Here is a 21759-nt window from a genome sequence, read left to right as displayed (position 1 = left end):
ATTGCTAATAAATATTGTTGTGTAGCATTAAATATGTGCTTTCATAACATAAAAAGAGCAACTAGAGATCATAATTTTTCCTAGAGTCTTAATAGTATTTGAAATCTGCCCATTCTGGAGGGAAGGTGAAGGACACAAGGCCTCTTGATTTAGCGACGATGTAAATACTTTGCAGTACATCTTACTGTTCTAGGACCACCTTAATCCACAAAGTTTACTAATTTAAATTAAATACTTACCATAAAGTCATTTTTTTAATGACTCCATATCTGATATCATTTTGGATGATGGTAGCCATATGGGGGAGCAAAAGAGCCACATGGGGTCTCAGGTCGCAGACTCCTGGCCCAAATGGTCCTCACCCCAACAGGGGTTTGGGGCTGAAGTTGTTCTTTGGAACCAAACTAAACGACTCTGCAGGAAGTGAACAGATAAAGGAGAACGGAGGGAGGGAGGCCGTCCATGAGTATCAGTCCGGGCTGCTGGCAACACCTCTGAGGAAGAGGAGGGGGAGGAGGAAAGAGGATTGTGAAAGGAAGAAGGCCCAGTGGAGGGGTTTGTAGAAAAATGAAGAAGAAAGAGAATTTTTAAGATACATACGGGAGAGAAGGAGGTGCATTCAAGCGAGAAAAGGTGAAGAATTAGAATAACAGAAAATCGTAAAAAGAAAATGAAAGATATTAAAGATTTATTAAGAGAGCATTGGAAGAGATCCGTAGTTACAAAGAAAAAAAAGAAGTTTAGAATGAAATAAAGGGAAATGGATAAACAGAATTAGCTAAAACAGGTTTAGAAAAAGGCAGAAACAACAAGAAAACATCGAGAAGAGAGTCTTCTGATGAAGAGTAATGCTAATAAAAAAGGGAACTCTGAAAGGAAAGCAAGAGAAGGAGGTGGGAAAAACTGGAAAAAGGCAGCCGGGATGAGAAGAAACACAAAGAAGAAGAGAGATTAATTGGCGGGATTAAAGGGGAGAGGGTAAACAGGAAGGATGGATCTAAAGAAAAAGGAGATAAAACCTCGTAGAATGGAAGAGGGAAAAGGTGAGGATGAAAATGAGTGAAGACAAAAGAAAAGCAGTGGAAAAACAGGAAGGGGGGGCCAGGAGAAAAAAAGGGAGAGAGACATCTAGGAAGGGAGGGGAGCTTTGAGCTGCGGCAAGAAAATGAATCATGAATAGATTTAACAGTATCTGCTCTTATTTCCTCTCCTCCTCCTGCCCCCCCCCCCTGCAGCCTCCTCTGAACATCCTGTTGAGATCATTGCTGCAGCACCCCCCCCCCCCCCCCCATTATCAGCAGCAGGGCTGTCTCATGGCTCGGCATTAATTGAGCTGTAACAGTCATCTCTCGCCGCCTTTGATTATTTCCTTTTTTAAATTTCGCTCCCTCGTTATCTTTACTCCTTCTCCTCCTTCCCTCCCTCACTCCCTTCCTCCCTCCCTCCCTCCCTCCCTCCTTCGCTGTGATTATTGGATCTGAGCAGGAGCAGGAATGATGACATCCCCTCTCTTTTCAGAGCCGTGCGGATGTGGTGACCTATTCGTGTGATGCGTCACATGAGCTCCCTTTTATTATCACAACTTATATTCAGACGTACTGAGATCAGAGAGGGAGGAGGAGGAGGCGAAGAGGAGGAGGAGGAGGAGCGTGACTCCGCCTGGTTGTTTCATATTCATTGATGTGGCTCTCCTGGAGCTAGGACTCCCCGTCTCTGCAGCGCTGTACACATGCACACCATGTACAGTCACTGACTCTGAAACTGAACCCTGCTCTGGGCTGTGGGGGGGGGGGGGGGGGGTTAACGAATGTGGCTCTGTGCAGGGAATGAATTGGAGTTATAATAGCGAGTGAAAGGGATGATGGGAGGCTGTGGGGGGGTCAGGAGCATGGGGGAATGTCAGAGCACCGTTGTGTTGGACTTAACAACCCGGATGGTTGTGCGTGTTTATGAAACACCGCAGCGTTTGTCTTGAAGGTTGTTTTTGTGAAACGCTGTGATGAGAAAACAAAAAGTCATATAAGAATAGGACTTGTAAAAAACATAATTTATTAAAATAAACACAAAATTTTGTGACAAAAAAGGAAAGAATCCAACTTTTACTCAGTCTAATTGTGCATCTGTAATTCTGTAGAAGTGTTGTGTGCCAGAGTCACTTTTCCATTCTTTTCCTTGATGATCCTGATTATATGTCTCAAATTAAATTCTGAAGAGCCATTTTAATAACTCAGTGGCTCAACAAAATGCCACAAAACTCCAAAAACACCATTTTCATTCAAATGGTTCTTTAACATTTTCTTTTATCTTGTCAATCATAACAATTTGCTTGATTGCTTCCATTTTTGTACTCATCACGGAGGTTTTATGGACCTCAATGGTGACTTTAACCAACCTGTGGTCCAACTCAGGACCTTAAGCTTTGCTTCCAATGAGCCGTTCTGTATTTTGAGTGTTTCCATTATAAAATGGACCCATCAAACCTGACAGAATCCTACCATTTTCGGGCCCCTGTTGGTTGTAGGCCTGTAGAAAAATGGAATGGAACAGTTGGGGCGGAGCTTCTGTCGTCACACGATGAAACCTGTTGATTGGTCGATGGTCATTACAACAGAAGAAAGCGCCAACAATTCCCCCTCTTTTCTGCTTCACCTTCTCTCAAACAACTTTATGTGATTTGTATATATGAAGTACCAAAAGCCAAGTGGAAAAAAGATGCAGTCGCACTATTATGACGCAAAGCTGCACAACCGGTCTACACACCGCGTAGTGGAAACGCTCTCTGAGCTGCCTGGACCGTTCCAAGTTATCGTTTAGTGGAAACGAGGCTTTAAACGAACGAAAGCTCCCACAAATGACAGCTTTGCAGTTCAAATTTTTCTTTCTGCACCAAATCCAACATCTATCCATTCATCTTTGTGTAACTGGATCACTTCTGCGTTGTGTTTAAGGAATCAAAAGACGTTGGGACACAGCAGCACCCTTGGAGACCACCTCCATTTATTGCAGAGCTGATAATTTTCCGAAAACAAGGAAATAGAAACCACCGTGTTAACGTCCCGTATGAGCTCCTACATGAGGGTGACAGGCAGAGGGAGCTCAGATCATCCTTACACTGAAAAAAAATGTCTACATCTTTATAGTTTTTCCATAACAGATCTCAAATAATAACAGTATATTGGACAAAACAGATGAAATGAGGATTCGTATCACTAACGTTACAGGTCACCCACCTCTCCTGCTGGACAATAAAACAGAAAGGGGAGAGGGAAAGCAAGCGTCAGACATATAAAGGGAAAACCAGAAGGAGGGGCTACTAGCCCATCACTGAATACAGGGGGGGGGGAAGAAACTACCAATATTTTGTGTGACTAAAACAAAAAGATGGATCTCATTACATTTGCAGTGTTGAATCCCTCTTTGGGTCGCCGACCCAGCTACTGTTGGAGGGTAACACACTCACATCTTACCACACACAAACCGGAGAGCCCACAGAAAACCCACACAAACACGTGGAGAACATACAAACTTCACCGGAAGGCTCCCAGCTGGGATTTGAACCAGAGGCTCCTCACTATGTGGTGAGGGTGCCAACCACTGCACCACCATGCAGCCCCCTGCCTCCCCCATATGTAACTCTAAAGTTGGCAGCATCCCTGTTTGTGAGACTTTTGGTTCGTGACCGTCGGTCGTAGACTCACACGTCTTTGCAGTTCATGAGGTAAAGTGCAATTTCAGCAAACGGATGCTTTTTCTCTACCTGAACTGTGGTCTCTGGAGGACCCCCACCACCCCAAGCTAGCACGGGGAAGTTACTGTGGCAGCATTTCAGGAACCGTCTGAGGAAGTGCTCCTCCTTTCTGACGCTAGTTCACAAAAATACATTTAGTTGACATGAAAGGTCCATAAAAACCAACTCTGTTTTGGGGAAAATGCATAAAACTTTCATGAGGAGCAGCAGTTTCCTAACAGACATGCTGCTTTCAGACTGGATTTAGGTTTGGAGGAGACATAATTTAGTAAACAACTGGCCTTGAACGGACATGATGACATGCAGGTCTGCAAGTGAGGTTTCTGCTTTAATGATGGATTTAGCAGCAGGATCCTGCAGGGCCCTTAATGAGCAGCGTTTTACTCTGTGAGCTGACGAGGCAAAAAAGTGAAGCAGCAGAACGTCCAAGCTGTTGTTTTTAAGTCTTCTATGTGTCAAATCAGTCCAACTTTAAATACAAACATTAAAAAAATCTATCAAATCGCTGGCTCAACTAAATCTAGATCGATTACTTGTTTATTTTAAACAAGAAAAAAAGTCAAATTAGAATCTAAAAATTCAATGAAAACATATTTTTTGACAAGTTTGTCTAAAAAGACACGTTTACGTTTAACAATTTATGCCATTTTGATTCTGCCAAAAACATAAAAAATGCCACGTTCTCATCGTTTTAAAGCAGCTATAAGGTGTATTTTTGGCAATTTTCTGTTTTTGTCTCAATTGTTTTCTTGGTAAAATGAAAATGTCGTCACCCTTTTAAAATAATTGCCCAAGTCATTTTTTCGGATTTTTCAGGAAATGCAAAAAACGGAACAGTTTGTTGAATATATGATAGTTACGGACAACTTTAATCAAAATAGCTCTGACAACAGATGCCTGTTGACATACACGCAACAAAGTTACCCGAACATGGAATATGGGAGAATTAAATGACTTAGGCACATTTTTGGACATGCCTTTGTGATTTAGGCATTTTTAAGCCTTCTTTTTTATTAGGAAAACACATTACTAACATACTGACTGAACATAATGCTTCGGAGGAATGTGCATTTCTTCACTTCTCTTTCCAGCTCTTCTTTGTAGGGTTCTTGTCTTCTGCCTATTAGTGTGGGAAATTGTAAAAGAAGTGATGGGTTTAATTGACTGGAGGTTCTGGAACTTTCTTCTTGATTGTCAGAAAACAACAATCTTATCCATACCAATGGCCCATTTGACATCTGTACCCTTTGTGGCAGTTCTGTCCATACAGAGGCTTCTGAGAAGGACAGTCTGAATGGACCTGTGCCATCACTGATAAACTGATAAACAAGTAATGCACGGTTGGATATCAAGCTTTTTTGCCTGTAGCCTGAAAAAAGATCCATTAAGTTTCAGGAACCTATTGTGCTTAAGCACTTTCACATGTTAAGGGGACAGCCTGATACTTCCAATCTGAAGTATAATGACACGGTATCTTGGGGTGAAAATATCTGCTATCTAGTTTTTGTTTAATAGTACTATGAATGCTGTCACAGACCTGCAGCAAGGTATTTCTAGGTTATTAGTACACCATATTTCCTTGCAAGCTCAGAGTATGCATTCGCCACACATGCGTTGGGATTCTGATAACACCAACCATCAGTTCACACGATGGTCTCCTTGAGTTCTGGATAGCCTTGATTCCACCTTCAAAATGACAATATTAAAGATGAGCAAATACCTCACTACACATGTCACCTTCTGACTTGTCTCAAATGTAGCAGTAGCTTTCTTTGAACCCAAGAGGGTAAAGGTATGGACCTGCAGTCTTGTTTTGCAAGATAGACTGCTAGCTGGGGTTTTTGGAGTCCATTATCCAGACAGAGTTTTCCTCATTGGCCGAATCCTTGTCCTGAGAGTTCGCTTGCCGCGCTTCATCTTCTTGGAGGCACATGAGTCAAAAACATCCGTACTAATATTCCTGTGTTTGAATAAAACACAAAAGTCCCACTGATCTTTTCTAGAAATAAATACATAATAGTTCTCATTGGGAAATATTGGACTCTAACAGCCCTCACCCCAGAAGTTGTAGCCTTCTGTTGCTATTCACACTGTAGTTAGGAGATGGTTGTTCCTGGGTAAAGACGCTTCTAGTCTTTGTAGGTCTGTTTCTGCAGTATAGAGCGAAAAAAATGTTTTTCAAAAAATGACTTAGGCAATTATTTTTAAGAAGGTGACGATGTTCACAACATGTTAATTTTGTTGTGTTCACAGTTCATCTCATGTATGTTCAGTTTATTTAACTAATAACTTAAAAAACACATTTAGTCTGTAAATAAAAGCTATTCAGTATTTCTGGGTGTCTGACTGCTTTTGACTAACTAAATCACATACCCGCATTTTTTCGCTAATATGCTAAGTATATGTATTTGAAGGAACTTAATATTTTTACTTCATTTTACTCATTTAAACAAATTTATTTAAATAAACTAACTTGTTTGAGTGTAAAAATATTGCACCCATTTATATAAGTAAATATTTAAGTAAACATCTCGTTCATTTTCTTTTCATGCAGGTTAATGGTTTTACTTAAAGATAGTTTCCTTCCACACTCTTATCATCAATAAAGTTTAAAACTAAACAAAAAAAAACAACAACACACATTTATCCTACAAATATCTTTGTGACACAAACCCATCCAGTGTCAGGGATGTTTTTAATGATTGACATAATCATTTACATGCTTATTAGCCAGAAAGTGCTGAGCATTAAGAAGGTGTCGGTGTGTCCTTGAGCTGGACAAATATTCAATTATTTAGGACAAAAGCAGCATGAGCAGAAGACCTTAAAGTAGCAGCAAAGAATTGAAAAAGTCAAACATAAAACCTGAAAACTTGATTTTGTAATTCTGTGTTACAGCAGCCCTGGACCGAAGGACCAGATTATTTTCACAATTCTTCTTTCTTTTTGTTCCTTTGAGTAAACATGTCATCTACGCCACATACTCAAAGACGGACAAAAATGTAAAAAAAGTATTTTGGACGACCCCCAACCCCCCAAAAAACGATGACATCACAGTGGGAGAAACTGTCAAAAAAAATGAATTGGGCCAAAATCTTTGATGGAGCTCAAAGGTTGATGCAAAATCCAATAACGAAACCAAAACCCACGTGTCGGAGATATCCAAAGGAAGTTTTCAAACTATTATGGGATGTCCACAGGACCTTTTTGTGGCAAAGTGTGACATTTTTCCCAAGAAAACCTTTGCTTGAGCGATCCCAAAATTTCACACACAAGTCTGCAACCACAACCAAAGTTTTGTCGACCTTTGACCTCAGGATAGAGGCCACCATCTTGAATTTTCTAAAAAAAGGAAAAAGGAAATCTCTTTAGTATCAGCTACAAATTGTTGGGGTTTTGGATCGTCACCCTCTACTTGTGGAACAATGTTGGAAATAAAGTTTGTAGATTTTGATAGGTGTTAGCCTAGCAAGCTCACAAAAGTGGCAAAAGTCTCGCTGTTGTTCGCACATTTTTTACCGGAATATTGTTAAAATCGAAGACAGGAATTGTTTTAAACTGGATGAAATGATATAACATACAATATGTATTAGGAATGTGGACGCGATTAACAAAAAAAAAAAAAACCTCAGTTGCCAATGAAATTAAAAAATTTTCTTTTGGAGATTCTTCTAAAACTCACATAGAACTGTTCGTCACCCCCATCTGACCCAAATGTAAAATGGTTGCTATGTAGATAAATCAACGAAAAAGCCGCCATTTGGAAAGAAGTGTTGTTTTTTTGTGTGAGTCAAGAACAGCTCTGACCAGGGTGGCAGGGGCAGATTGAGGGGCATGTAGCAGGTCAAAGGCACTCACAGCTTTAATTATTATTTGTCTGTAAGAACGACCCAGTGAAAGAACAGAGAACATGCATAAGCGGCACGTCTTTTTGGTGGGAGAATGCCACCTCCAGAGACTGTGAGGCTCACAGAGCAGGAAGGATGTTAGAGGAGGTTGTGTTTGACAGTCAGGATGCTCCACAGTCAGACTCCTGAGGACAGACCAAGCAGCTGGATGTCCTTCCTTCCTGCTCCCTCCTTTCATTTCACCACCACACATGAGACTGGGTCTGAGTTTGACATAAAACAGAGCAAAAAACAAAAAAAAAGCAGCAGAGGCAGAGGAAACTGAGAGAACGATATTAATACAACAGAAATGGAGAAGTCCGGGCAGATTAAGGAGGAGTAGGTGGAGCGTCACAGATTGTTTATCTGCTTGTAAAAGTGTATGCGCATATCTGCCAGCCTAATTACCCCGAGCTGTTGGGCCTTTTTTCTGCATGTTTGTAGCCACGCCTGAGTGAACGCGCCTGCTTCGGCGTGTCCGGCTGAAGAAGTGACCTGAATCCTCACCTTGCAGTAAACACGTGCCTTGACTGATTTACTTTACAGGTTTTCTCCTCTAATGCCATCCTTCACATGTTTTGGTTCACTGTCTGTTAACAATCCAGGGTTAGGATTTTTTTTTTTTTTTGTCTAAAGAGGCAGATTAGAGCATGGAGGTCGTAGTACTCTGAATGTGCGTGTGCTGTTTGTGCTCGGTGTTTGCTCTCTCTCTGATCAGTGGTGTGTGTCGTCCCTCTTTGAAAATGCTGTAGCATCTGTGTGTGTTTGTGTGTGTGTGTTTAGCTTTGATGTCTCTGCCTCTGTGTCTTCCCTAGTTCCCTCTGTTCAGATCACGTGTGGATCTCACTGTTTACGGTTGGCCTGAATAAGAATAACAAGAAAAAAAAGCTCAAGTTCAGAGGAGCAGCTGCTTTCTGTTCGTGCAAAAACAAAATCCAGAATTATGCCGACAAATCAGGGTATTTGTGAAGTTAAGGAAATTGTAAGATTGGAAAATATATATATATATATATTTAAATGAATGAATGAATTGATTTATTTTCTTTTAATTTCTTTTTAAATAAAAATAAAATTTGAAAACAGTGTTCAAAATCAATATTACACATTGTAAACCTGAAAGAAATATAAAAAATGTAATTAATAAAATATTTGTAAATCAAATAAATAAAATAATAATTAATATTATAAAAAATAATAAAAATTTAAAAAATAAAAAATAATACAAAATTATACGTTGGAAAAAAAAAGATAAAATATACCGAAGATCCCAATCCTAAGTAAAAAAAATTTATGACATTTTTTATTACTTGTAGTGTAATTTATTCAAGTTATACTTGAATAAATTTCACTGAGGCATCAAACAGATGCCTCAGTGAAAGTGTGGCGTTTGCTGACCCCCACGTCCAATTGTTTGATTGACAGATTTCAGACCAATCACTGCTTATTGGTGGCATCCATGTCAGGAGAAAAAATGGTGACCAATCTGGCTTCATTTGGTTGGAGCCGGAAGTAAACCCTTTTCCACTGGACACTTGGTCCATTTCTCGCATACAGTCAATGAATCTGTAGAGTACCTAGACTCCTCATCTGAGGAAAGGTCATGACCTTATGAAAAACTAAGAAGGAAAAAGAAATAACAAAGAATAAAAAAATAACAAACCCAACTTTTACCGCGTTTGAATGAAGGTTCAAAGAGGGATAAACAAGGCCAGAAAAGAAGTACAAAATAGAAAACCCATAGACCATAGATTCAGCTCTGCTAGACCTCCTAGTCTTTGTGTCACTGCACTGACCAGGGCTCGTGTTGGTAACACATTCTCAGGCTTTGATGGGGGTCTCATGTTTCTAAGCAACTGTAAGCTTTCGGAGTCAGATAGAACTCACAGCTGGATGCAAAATGAAATTATCCCCCATTGCTGTGAAAATGATCTTCAGAAATACTGATATTTGAGACATTTTAGGTTGCAAGGACCTCTGATGAAACTAGAGACCAATAAAGTGATGTTTTCCTTCAGTCAGCCTCTTTTGTTCATAAACGTGATGCAAAGAGCTTCCATTCACAACAGATTTTTTCACACTGTGGTATTTTTGTATTTTTGTTTGACATTTTCTCATCACACTGAGAAACCTTTAGGCTGTATTCAGACTTCATTGGCTTAAAGCAAACCAGAGTTCGTTTCCCCCGATAATTAGGAACACGTTTTCAGTCTTGGTACACCCAAGCGCACCCTGGTCCAGGACAGGGAACCGCTCTCTGACCCATCTTTCAAGATACTCTCTATTCGTTTCCAATTGGACTGAGCTTCGGTTCTCTCCGAGTTTCCTCAGCCTGAATAGTCTGTGTGGTCGGAGCGGAACACCCGAACATGGCCGACCACCGCAATCGGTCATTACGGGATGTAACGGAGCAACAATGAAACACAGCGACTGACTGAAATGAGATTAGATGAATGCAGGCTCATTAGAACAACGTAATAGGCTGCTCGTTGTTTTCCTGACAGTCTATATGTCATAGACCCTTATCAGCAAACCTTCTTGGCCGTCATCTCCTCAGTGACCGTCTTGCAGCGGGCCTCTACTGGACCAGAGTAACAAGTACCTGAAGTTTGAACTTCCATTATTTTTTCTTGTGTTGCTTTGCTCCGCCCTCGTAATTCCTGACCAATGACTGAAGAGACTTTTTTGTTGACAACTTTGGTTCGGATCAGAAATGTCTGGTAGACGGCACTCTAAATAAAGACCGAGCGCAAGCTTCAGCTACTGCATTTGGACCAAATTTTGCGGACTTGGTCTGGACCTTTGAACTTTTCTAGTCTGAATACACCCTTAAATAAATGGCCAGGAAACACATTAGCGCCTTTTTGTTCAATCTTTCATTACTTTTTAAACTTTTCTGCATTAAAAACATGTGTACCACGTTGAAAGAGTATTGTATAAAAGTACCGTACCAGAGAATTCAATGTACTCTGACCCGGGAATCTCAGTGCTGTCCTTCAGAAATGATCATAGCAGGAGGTTTAACAAAGCTGTTTCTCCTCTTTTGTTTCAAATTTGTCCTAATGAGAGGAACTTCTCTGATGCACCAGCAGAGTTTTGACAGTAAAAGCCTCTAAAATGGTTTTAAACTTCTGTTTCCGTCAGACACAATTGGCATCGTGCATGAAATTCGATGCAGGATCACGTGTGATTTGAAAGGCTTTCGTACTCTCATGGTTATTCTGGTGTTAGTGTAGGAAGAACTCAGGGTTTGTTATTGGTGGTGACATCATGGCGTTTGTGATGGAGGGACGCTGCCGTGGACGGTGCACGTTTGTCCCCGCAGTCATGGTTGCTGAGAGTCCAAAAGTGAGCTGTATCACTGCATTTTTCATTTTCAGTGGTGTGCTGTCTGTCTTCTTTTCTGCTCTGACAGCTGAGTTGTGTGTGTTTGTGTGTGCATGTGTGCGTTTGCACCAAGAGGCTGCTTGCTGTGTGCACATATGTGTGTGTGTGTTCCCGCGCTCCTTTTGTCTTTTGTGTTGATTTTCTGTGTGCCATTTTGCTTTCGGGAGTGTTTGCACAACTGTATGCGGCGGCTCGTGTGTGCATACTTGTGAGTGCACGCGTGTGTGTGTGTGTGCACGATGCTGAGAGGGTTTACATGTGTGTAAACCCCCCCCCCCCCCCCCCCCCGTTTCTCTTCCTGTACTTCCAGAATAGAGGGGCCATCAATCAGTGGCATTGTGGATGAAGGGGGGGTGGCTCAGCGCCAAGGAAGAGGAGCTGGCATGCAGCCCGGAGGAGAGGGAGGGAGCTGAGAGGAGAGAAGAAAAAAAAACAAGAAAGGAGAAGGGGAAAGAGAGGGACAGAGACACAGTGAGGAGGAGAAGAATCAAAAGCAGGGCAGAAAGAGAGCAGAAGAGCGAGAGCACAGAGGGTAAACAGAGCGAGGAGACGGAGATCCGGGGGAAGAGGAGAATGAGCCAACAGAGCTGAAAAACAGGGAAGCTAAGAGGCGAGGGGGTGGTGCTTACCCCCCCTCAACAGCTACATCTCTGCAGCCCTATTCACAGGATGATTAGTACTTCAATGGGTGCAAATATTTACCTGAGACCGTCCACCGACGGCCGAGCAGCGGTCAGGCTGCAGGTTGACTGAAAAACGCCATCGTGGCATGAAAACTAAATATCGACCAGTATGTTTATTTATTATTAGTGGTCGAACGTATGCCTACCGTATTTTCACGACCATAGGGCGCACTGGGTTATAAAGGCGCAGTTTCAGTTATTTCAGTTTGACACATGCAAAAGATGCAGCGGGCTTTGGGGCGCGGGCGTTAAAACATACCGGTAACACATGCACGCTAGTGTGTTTTTTTATTAAAAGGCAACAGGAGCAAAACTGAGTTAATTGTGATTTATTTTTGATTTTTTTCGGTCATAAAACAGCATCCAAAAATCCATCATAGTCCTCACCTTTTGTATCTGAAATGTATCAAACACGCCTGGTTCCCTTTATCGTCGTCAGAGTCCGTCTCCTTTGTTGGCATGCGGCTCCTCATGCATGAGGCTTTTGCGAAAGCTCGAAGAACTGTGCAAGCAGACATGTTAGCCCAAGCTTCTACAATCCACTCACAGATTGTGCCGTAACTCGCCCGGCGCTGCCTCCCAGTCTTAGTGAAAGTGTGTTCGCCATCCGTCATCCGCCGCAACCACGCCGTTCGCAACCTTACTTTGAACACCCTGTTTACACCCATGGAGTTCCTTCGTCAAGCCTCCCGGAATTACAGCAAGCTCCGAGTTCATTTGCTTTTTCACAGCGTCTGTGAAATGCCTGTGTGCAGCGGCACACTAGTGTGCCGTGGGAGATGGTCAGGTGTGCCGTTGGTGATTGCCCTCATTAACTGATGTAAAAACATTTCCCATCTCCAGGATATCAGCTCTGTGTTCATCCAAACAGGCCCTGATAAAACACTGAGGAGTTAGGAATATGAAAGATCATAAAATACTTATTTCTTTCTGCTTATTTGATTCTATTAAAGACATTTTGATAAGACTGACGGTACCATGATTTAGCTGCAGCTTCAGCTGTTTTCTGAAAAGTCCCGCCCCTTTAACTGTCTCCACCAATTATTTTTGGAGGCTTAATCATACGTCATCAGTCTGACCAATCAGAAGTGGTTAAAGTCTTCACTTCCTTGTTCTGATTCTGCTCATAAAATCTCTCAGTTCCAACAAAAATACCAGCTAAAGCTCGTCTAGCAGTGTAGCTTTCCACAGAATCCAGTGTCAGACCGTGGAACAAGTGAACAAAACAATGAAGCTTAGAGGCACACTACATCTCCCATGATGCATTGGGTTAAAGCAGTGCTTCTCAATTATTTTTTGCCAGGCCCCCCCTAGGAAAAGAAAATGTTTCGCGCCCCCCCTGACCCCCCCCCATAACCCCCCCCCCACACACACACACACACACAGACACACTCGCGCGGTGACAATACATCAGGTCAGTATCTATAAAATTTGTATACCTAAAATTGTATCTTTTAACACTAACAAAAGAAAAAAGCAAAATAAATCCACTTTCAACAAATATTAACTTTATTTAGCCACAGAAACCCTGTTCTAGTCTAAAACAGAAAAGAAGCTGAAAGTACCTGAAATAAAAAAAATCTGTCATTCCTTATTTAAACTAGAAACATTTTGACCAACTGAACCATTTGATGCTGAAAAAAATAATTCAATCAATAAATAATATTAAATCTAAATTGATCTGAAACATTAACACAGCAGCACCAATATATTTAACGTTTTTAGTCTGAAGAAATAGGTAAAAACGTGCTGATTTTTTTTTTCTAAATGACGGATTGTTTATTTCTGATCTCATAAAAGTGCAGCTGTTTTCCTGCATTACCTGCTGTCTTTATGTCTGTCTGACACTAACTAAACCACAGGCAGACAAAGAAAACATGGATGGAAAATAAAGACACGTCATCAAAATGTCTACAATAGTTCATAAAGAATGACATTGTTAGCATGAGCTTAGGAATCTAAGGGCAGCGGTGATCTTGGGCAACAGGCAGCGGTAGCAGTGGTCCGCGTGCCCCGATTCCCCCAACTACCCCTGGCTGCAGCCTGCAGAATGGGTCATCATAGTGGAATGCTTTGATTGCAGAGGAATGTGAACACGCTGTGGAATGTTAGCCCCGCCCATGCTGAGGCCGTCTTCTTCTTTGGTGGTTTTACAAGTTTCCATGTGCAATATTGCCACCTACGGGTTTTTAAGGAGTTTTTCCTTACTGTGAAGGGGGGGTCTAAGGGCAGGAATATCAGTTTAGCTTAGTCTTTTTTGTTAAAGTTTAGTATTATCCTAATGCATTCTTTGTATTCACGATCCCTTTTTCATTGTATGTGCTAAAATAAAATACAAATATTTAATTGAATTAGGGAATTTCTACCATGATTCCTGCCTTCTTATGCCTTTTACAAGTTTCCATGTGCATGTATTAGGGAGTTAATAAATTCTGTCTGGCCTCACAGTTTAAAAAAAATAACTCATTGGATGAACTCAATTTAATTGTTTTGTCAGGATTTACATCCAATAAATATGAGTAACCCCACCTCAAAGAAAATTCTTCCATGTAATGAAATATAATCGAGTTAGTCGAACTAAATTTTATCAAGAAAGGCAAAGGAAAAAAAACAAGCAACAGCGGTTTAATGCTAGATTCGAACTCAGAACCTCCGAGTTGTTATCCCGCTATCTAAGCCACTGAGCTATCACTCCGGTGATGAAGCCAGGCCGCCGGTATAAATAAATAGATTCCATATTTTTATAAATGAGGCTCTTCGTGTATCGCCGAGTTGAAACGATTTCATGCCACAGTTTCGTTTTTTACGTGGAAAAAACGAACTAAAGTTTTCACTTTTGAAAAGTCGAAGGATTTGAAGGACTAATAGTCATACCAGGCATTACATTAGATGAAGGAGTTGAACATTTTAATAGTTCAATGGTTAAAATAGGTGAAAAATTGTAGCCGTGAGACGGCAAAAAGAATAAAGAGAAACAGGAAAACAGCATTCAACAGCAAGCCCCTTACTTGAACTCAATTATTTTGGATTACTGGAGTTATAGGGGAAACTATTTATACATTTTGTGTCAGGTCAATTAAATGTAGATACATTCTTTTAAAATAAATATTTTTAAATAAAACAAACAGAATTTTATTGTGTTACATGAAAGAGGGGCTTGAATCATTTTTTGAGTTATACATAAAAAAAATTGCACCATTCAAATTTTCCTCCTTCTGTTCTCTTTCTTCCTCATACAATTCACAATGTCACAAAATGGGCTCCGCTGATTCTTCCCCTTTCCTGCAATCACAACTGCTGTGACAAAGGTGAATCAAATGCACGGGCTCAGCGTGGGCGGGGTTAACATTCCACAGCAGACGGGCTCAGCATGGGCGGGGTTAACATTCCACAGCGTGTTCACATTCCTCTGCGTTCAAAGCATTCCACTATGTTGACCCATTCTGCAGGCTGCAGCCAGGGCTTACTCGATTCCCCTGGCAGACAGGGCCCACACCACCCCTCCCCTTTCGTTCTCACTCGCGCAGCCGCGGACAGACAGAACAGACAATAGGAACCGAATAGTGGACCAGATTATTTTCCAAGCACTGAGCCGCTGTCACCGCTGCCCCCACGTTAAATTTGCGCACCGGACAAACCTGTGCCTAAAACCGCCACCACCGCGCGCCCCCCCTGGCATCGCTTCGTGCCCCCCCCTGGGGGCGCGCCCCACTATTTGAGAAGCACTGGGTTAAAGTGACTGCGTCTCAGCGTACAGTGAGTCTTCCCTGTTAAATGTCTTAAACCACAACAAACACACATCAAACAGTTGATGTGTGTCTAATCTAATCTTCTTGATGAAATCAGAGGTCAACAGTTTAGTTCTCCTTCAAGGTTTGTGTTTCTTAACAGCCAAACATCCCAGAGTTTGGTCCAAGTCATCTTTCTAACTGAAACACTTTTCTAAGAACGTCTGGATTATTTTATATGTTAAACTGAAGAAGAAGTAATAACAACATTTAAGAAACAGGATTAAGGTGAAGTGGCCAACAGACACAATTAAACTAAATGGAAAATGTAATCATCTAAAAAGAAATAAAACGTTTTTGTTTTCAGTTTTCAAAGACTTCCTCTTTGATTCAGACAATAGAAAAACTAATAAAACGTCAACAGGTTGCAGAAAACGAATTTATTGCAGAATCCAACTTTGCTCAGACCTTCCTATGTCATGCTACACATGTGTGATGTCACAAAGATGGAGTACAAACAATTGCATTTTCTGCGCTAAACAGAACACATTTGTAAGAAAAAATGGTCCCATAGAATGTCATGTTTGTCAGAATCACCTCTGACAACTCACACGAAGAGATGAAGTATTACACGATTTACATGTTAGCATGACGTCGAAGCTGAATGTGGATCTGTGGATAAACGGGGTTAAACAACATAGTCGACATTTATCTGAAAGCCTCATCCACATTTTTTTATATATAAAGGGGAAAAAAAAAAGAAATTTATGTTTTAAATCTAAAATCTGTTACAACTGTGCCCAAAGCACCCAATCATAATGGGCTGGCATTGATTGATCTAATTTATTTATTAGGATAAATCTTGTTTTCTATAGAAAGAGTCTAACTTTTGTGTTCAGACTGAATCCTGCGGAGGTCCATGATCTCCTAGTGTTTTTATTTGACCTGACTAAATAAACGACACACTCTCCTATTTTTTCAGCATAACTAATGAGAATTATTTTCTTTGAAGCCTTTACTTTGTGCAGACCGAGTCAGAAAAGCTGGAAGAAACTTGATCCTATTTACAAACCAGGACACTTCCCTTCCTGGGAACAAGTTCAAATGTTTCAGTAACAGGATTTTCCCTTTTGTATATGTCCTCTTATCAACTCTTTTTCTTATTATTAAGCATTGAGTGTATACATCACTTCCTTTTAAAAACATTGTAATCCTGTTAAGCAAAAAGAAAAAAAGTCTTCAACCTCAGTTCTGGTCTGTGTTAAGAGGAGCTTTTGTGATTGATCCGTGTTAAATTAACCATCAAACAAATGTAACAAACATGTTGGGTTAACTATAAAAACTATGATCAAAAATTATCAGCGGCACTTTCTTTACCAAACTTGATCAAATTTATGAAGAAAAAAAAAAAGAAACCTATTTTCTTTCATTTTCCTCAAGAGTCATAGGAAGTAAAAGTTGGACTCTTCTGTCATTACTGGTTGGGATTTACAGGAATATAATGTAGGAGAAATGATGGGGATGTTTTGGATGAAGGTACTTAGTTTGAGTAGAAAGTAACTTTTCCTTCTAGCTCAACGTTGTAGACTGCTTCACCTGTCTACGTACATTTTCCACGTATAGAATTTCCGTCTTTCATGATCCATGCCTGATCTAAGTCACTCATAAGTGTTTCTTGCCTTCGTCATTCGTCGATGTGCACAGATGTCCGTTGAGGGTTTCGGCCGGCGGGTCTTTACGGGAATTCGGTTTTGAGCTGTCGGTTGAGAATTTTGCAGTTTTTGCATATTTAGCATAGTTTATATGCAATTATTCCGTAAATCTTACGCAACTGTGCATAATTTTTGCCAGATGCAAACCCAAGTTGGTGTCTTTCCACGACCGTTCCACGTATGTCTAACAGACTTTTCACGAACGAACCACCGATGTATAACTTTTATAACGCGTATATCAAGTTCAAATCACGTAATTGACGCACGCATCACTAATGAATTGCAGATAAACAGCATAATAACAACGCACAGTTCGTGTTCTATACTGATTTACGTTTTGTTTGCGTGGTTATTCATACTTCCTCCGTGGTTTTAACGTGGTTCACTCGTCTTTGAAAATTTCTCGTAAAGACCTCAACTCTTCTCACTTTTATTTCGTAAATTCACGAATTTACCTCTGTGCAAAATGCACAAAATGTCGTAGTGGCTGTGGGACACGGCCTGAAGTGAGACTCAGGCAGGTAGTGAGCAGGCGTCATCCTCTTTGACCAATCGAAACCTTGACTGTATCCACAAAGTTCTGCTGGGAAGAGGGTCCTGGTCCCGAGTGGTCCCTGCCGTGCAGCTCTTTCATAGTCAGTGGTTTGTTCTAGTTCACTAAAATGTCATAAATAAGAAGTGGGAGTTTCTTTTGTTGCGATAATTAGAAAGCAGGGAATCCCATTTCAAGTCATATTTTCTAAAAGCTGTGTAATTCCTCATGGTTTCGTTAATGTCCCATCTCTAGGAAGCTTTGTCTCCACTTCGGATCCTCATTTTATCCGGCTAATTATTTTTAAAAACATCTGCATGAAGATACTCCCCCAGTCAGTCAGTCAGTCAGTAATTGCTTGTTTAATTAATGAAGGCTTCAGTTTGCCTTGGTTGTGTTCAGAATGCGCTTTGACACGTCAGGTAGAAGCGTTTAAGCTGTGGGTTGCGCATGTGGGTGGCGAGAGCAGCAGCAGCAGCAGCAGAGGCGATAATGAATTGCAGAGAAGGAAAAGCTGGCTGCTTCCTCCTCCCACATGCAAAATGCACAAGAAAGCATACATTGAAATGCTGGTTTGTGTCCTGTGTTTGAAATGCAAAAACTGGAAGAATAAAGCGGTTTTGATGAATTCTGTGCAGACGTGTTCAGAGGACAGACATTTGCCCTGATGTGCAAACATAAGTCAGATTTTCAAAAGACTAAATCCTGAAAGCTTTTTTTGGGGATCTTGAAAGATTTTATCTACAATTTAAAAAAAACCTTTCTGTATTTATGAGGCAGTGGAAAGTGTTTTTTGGATTCTCCCTTTGGTGAGTAAATTAAACAAGATCAAAATATGGCCATGAAATATGACGTAATTTGACCACTTTTTATTGGTTTTGGACAGAAAGCACTAATCTATAAAAGTGAAAATTGAAAAAAATTCATGTTTCATTTGTGTAAAAATCTGAAAGCTCTTGGGAAGACGATGTGTTTTTGGTAAAAACTCGTCCTTAAAGACCTTCTCCACTAAAAAAGGTGTTGTTAATATGTTCTCATGGCATTTTTCTGATGATGGAGGACATATATGAATAAAATTGAGGTTTAAATTGCATTTCTGAGTATTTCTTTATTCACATCCTTGTGAAAAAAAAAAAATCTTGTTTTATAAATATTGTAATTACAACGTAGAATAAAGCACCAACTTACATGGAGCGAGTGGCTAGTGAGAAAGGGTAAACAGAGAACTCATAGTTATGGGCGACGGGAAAGGAGGGCGGGGTTGCTTCATGGCAATTGTCCTGCAACTCAGAGGCAAATTTCTAATGAACTCTGCAGAAGCAATGTCCTTTAAAAACACACTTTTTTAAAAAGAAATTTGGCTAAAATATGCATCATCATAAGTCAAAGACCACCGGGGACGCTTTGAAAACAGATCAACAGATGATCGGTTGAAGTGTTTTTGCTTATTTTCTGTCATTGTTTGATCAAACTGTTTGTTCTATGGTGAATATGTCTCTTGTGTCTCTGCGCTCACCTACATTTGATCCGTCTCCTGTGGAGACTCCCTGCCTCTCCATCGCTATCTGTTTCCATGCCAGCTGGCAGCGAGCGCGCCCTCCAGAGTTTATTGACAGGTTTTCGCTCTTGCTCTGTATCTGGCCATCGATTCATCCCTGCTTCCTCTGCCGGCTCTCCCTGGTGGCCGTGCTTTGGCCGGCGGTGGAATGAGTCTGGGATGTGCTGCTCTGACACCTGCTTCAGCTCGGACCACATCACCCCTGCAGAATTCATTTTTTTGGACGTTTTCTTAGAGCAGACCTCTGAGCAGAAAAGACGTCTCACAACTTGCGGATTTGGGGGATTTTATTTTTTCCAAGCAACACGAAGATGTTGCGTAGAGTAGCGTCTGATTTTCTCTTCCAAGATGGAAAAAGTCATTTCAAATAAACAGGCCTTTGAAAGAGGCAAACATAGCTGTCCTCCAAATAGGAAACCCAAGAAATGAAGGTTATCGTCTCCTGTATGTAATGTTTAGTGACTCTTTTATAAGTTTCTACTTCAGTTTAACATCTGATAAGAAATGTGCTGAAGTGCGTTTTGAGCCATCTTGCAGACGTTTTGTCGATGGAGCTGTAGCCGGACCACCTTCTGCATCACCGGGCTCCCTCATCATCGTTGGCCTCAGACTAAAACCTGTTAAAGAGAAACTGGAGCAGAAGACGCAAGACGATGCAAGACGATGATTAGTTTGCATTTAGTTTGCAGCGCAGGTCTGACTCACGCCGATCTGCTTTCAATTGTTAAGATAAAAAGGCGTTCCGTTTAGCCGCCCTCCGTCTTCGTGGTCAGTGCTCACAGACGCACACGAGGTGCTGACAGAGTAACAAACACACAACACACGGAGGGGCTTAGGGACAATCACCCACCCACTCATGCATACGCCGACACGTGTGTGAGGCTGCGAGGAGGAGAGTTGTGTTTGATGAAGCCTCGTTTTTGAAGCCATAATGACTGGCTCCCATTGACAGGCTGCTGGGGACTGTGTGTGTGGGGGACTGTGTGTGTGTGTGTGTGTGTGTGTGGTAAAGCCTCGGTATTATGGTGTGTCAGTCATCGTTGCTGCCTTTCTCTCCCCTCCCTGACATCCTGAAGTGTCAGGGACACGTGTTACAGAGGAAAAAGTGATCCAGAGAAAAAGCAAACCAGAGGAGGGAGGAATAAACTGTCCTGTCTGTCATACAGCCGGTTGGCAAAGTAATAGAAGAAGAAAAAACACAGATGTAAGGGGCTGAAGATGAGGAAGACAAAGGGCAATGAAAATGGAAGGTGAAACAGAGAAAGAAATGGAAAGGTAGAGTAATGGGAGGAGGGCTAACAAAGAAAAGGGAGGGTGATGAGTGAGGGATGGTGGAAAGAGGATGAATAGGGTAATAATGGCTCCGTGGGAGAGCTGTTGCAGAGAAAGAGAGAATAGCTGAGTGAAGAAGAGAACAAAATGAGGCTGAGGGCACTCAGACAGATAGAATTAGACACAGAGGTTTGCTGTGTCTGTCTGTGTGCGATCGCAGCTGAAGTGTACGGGATAAAAATGTCCTCAACTGGAAAAAAACACCACAAAAAGAGATGTTTTTCCTTGTTATAAATGAAAAAAATGACCAATGGAACCAATAGTATTAGTCATTTTAATAGTTTTTAAATTATGCTGTTATGTCCTGATCTTTTAACCCTGGAGAACCCATTTAAGTGTTTTTTTATTGTTGTTTATTGCTGATACCCAAATCGACAAAAAAAACAGTTGAATTAACTTTAAAAGCCCAGAAGAAATTGCACTGGATTGATGTCCTTTAAAAACTTAAAAAATGTATTTAAAAGTATCAGATGTTTTTTTTAGTCTTATAACTAAAGAAAATCTGCCATTGAAACTAGAAGGGTTGTGTAATGTTTCTAAAAATAAAATGTGATTTCCTGCCCTTTAAAGACAAAATTCTCATTGCACTCTGGTAATTGGAAACATTATGTCTTAAAATCTTTATTTTAAGACACACACATATATATATATATATATATATATATATATATATATATTTGTGAGGTTACATAAAATTACATGTTAATAAACTGGAGGGAAAAACAACTACCAGGGTAAAATATCAAATAATTTAGTTTAAAAATTGTTACTGAAAATTAACTTAACTTTTATTTCATCTTTTAGAAAAAACTTTGTGGTTGGACTGCAGATAAATACAGACCATGAGTTTCTCTTTATTCAGTTTTTGGATGCTGGTGTCGAGGTTAAAGTGTGCCTTGGCTCAAAAAAAAGTTGAAAAACACTGTTCTAGACCATCGTCATGTTGAATTAGACTATAATTACATGTTTTACCATAATCATTTTTTTCATTTGTAAAATGTTTGTTTTTTAAACTTTTGTCCTGCTGTTGTTAAAAGCATTTGTTCTGAGTAGAATAAAAACTTTGGAGTTTCTATCACATAAATCCAGTCTGTTCTTGTCTGCCACTAATCACCATTCACCACTGAATTTTCTTTTTTTTTTAAATGAAGTTTAAAAAAAAAATTTTTTAACTAAAAATATTGTTTTAAAAAGT

At 40.5% G+C, this 21759-nt stretch overlaps 1 protein-coding gene across 6 annotated transcripts in view; it reads left to right on the top strand.

Moving 5' to 3' along the window:
• Nucleotides 1-21759, top strand: part of tle2b (TLE family member 2, transcriptional corepressor b) — a 104691-nt gene that overhangs the window by 53086 nt on the left and 29846 nt on the right. The gene's annotated exons all lie outside the window — the stretch shown is intronic.

Source organism: Oryzias latipes, chromosome 4 (assembly GCF_053564925.1).
Source record: "Oryzias latipes strain Hd-rR chromosome 4, Olatipes_Hd-rR_3.1".
In the NCBI taxonomy this organism is placed as follows: Eukaryota; Metazoa; Chordata; class Actinopteri; order Beloniformes; family Adrianichthyidae; genus Oryzias; species Oryzias latipes.
Note: the sequence above shows the minus strand (reverse complement) of the source record. Positions and strands in the feature narration are given on the sequence as shown.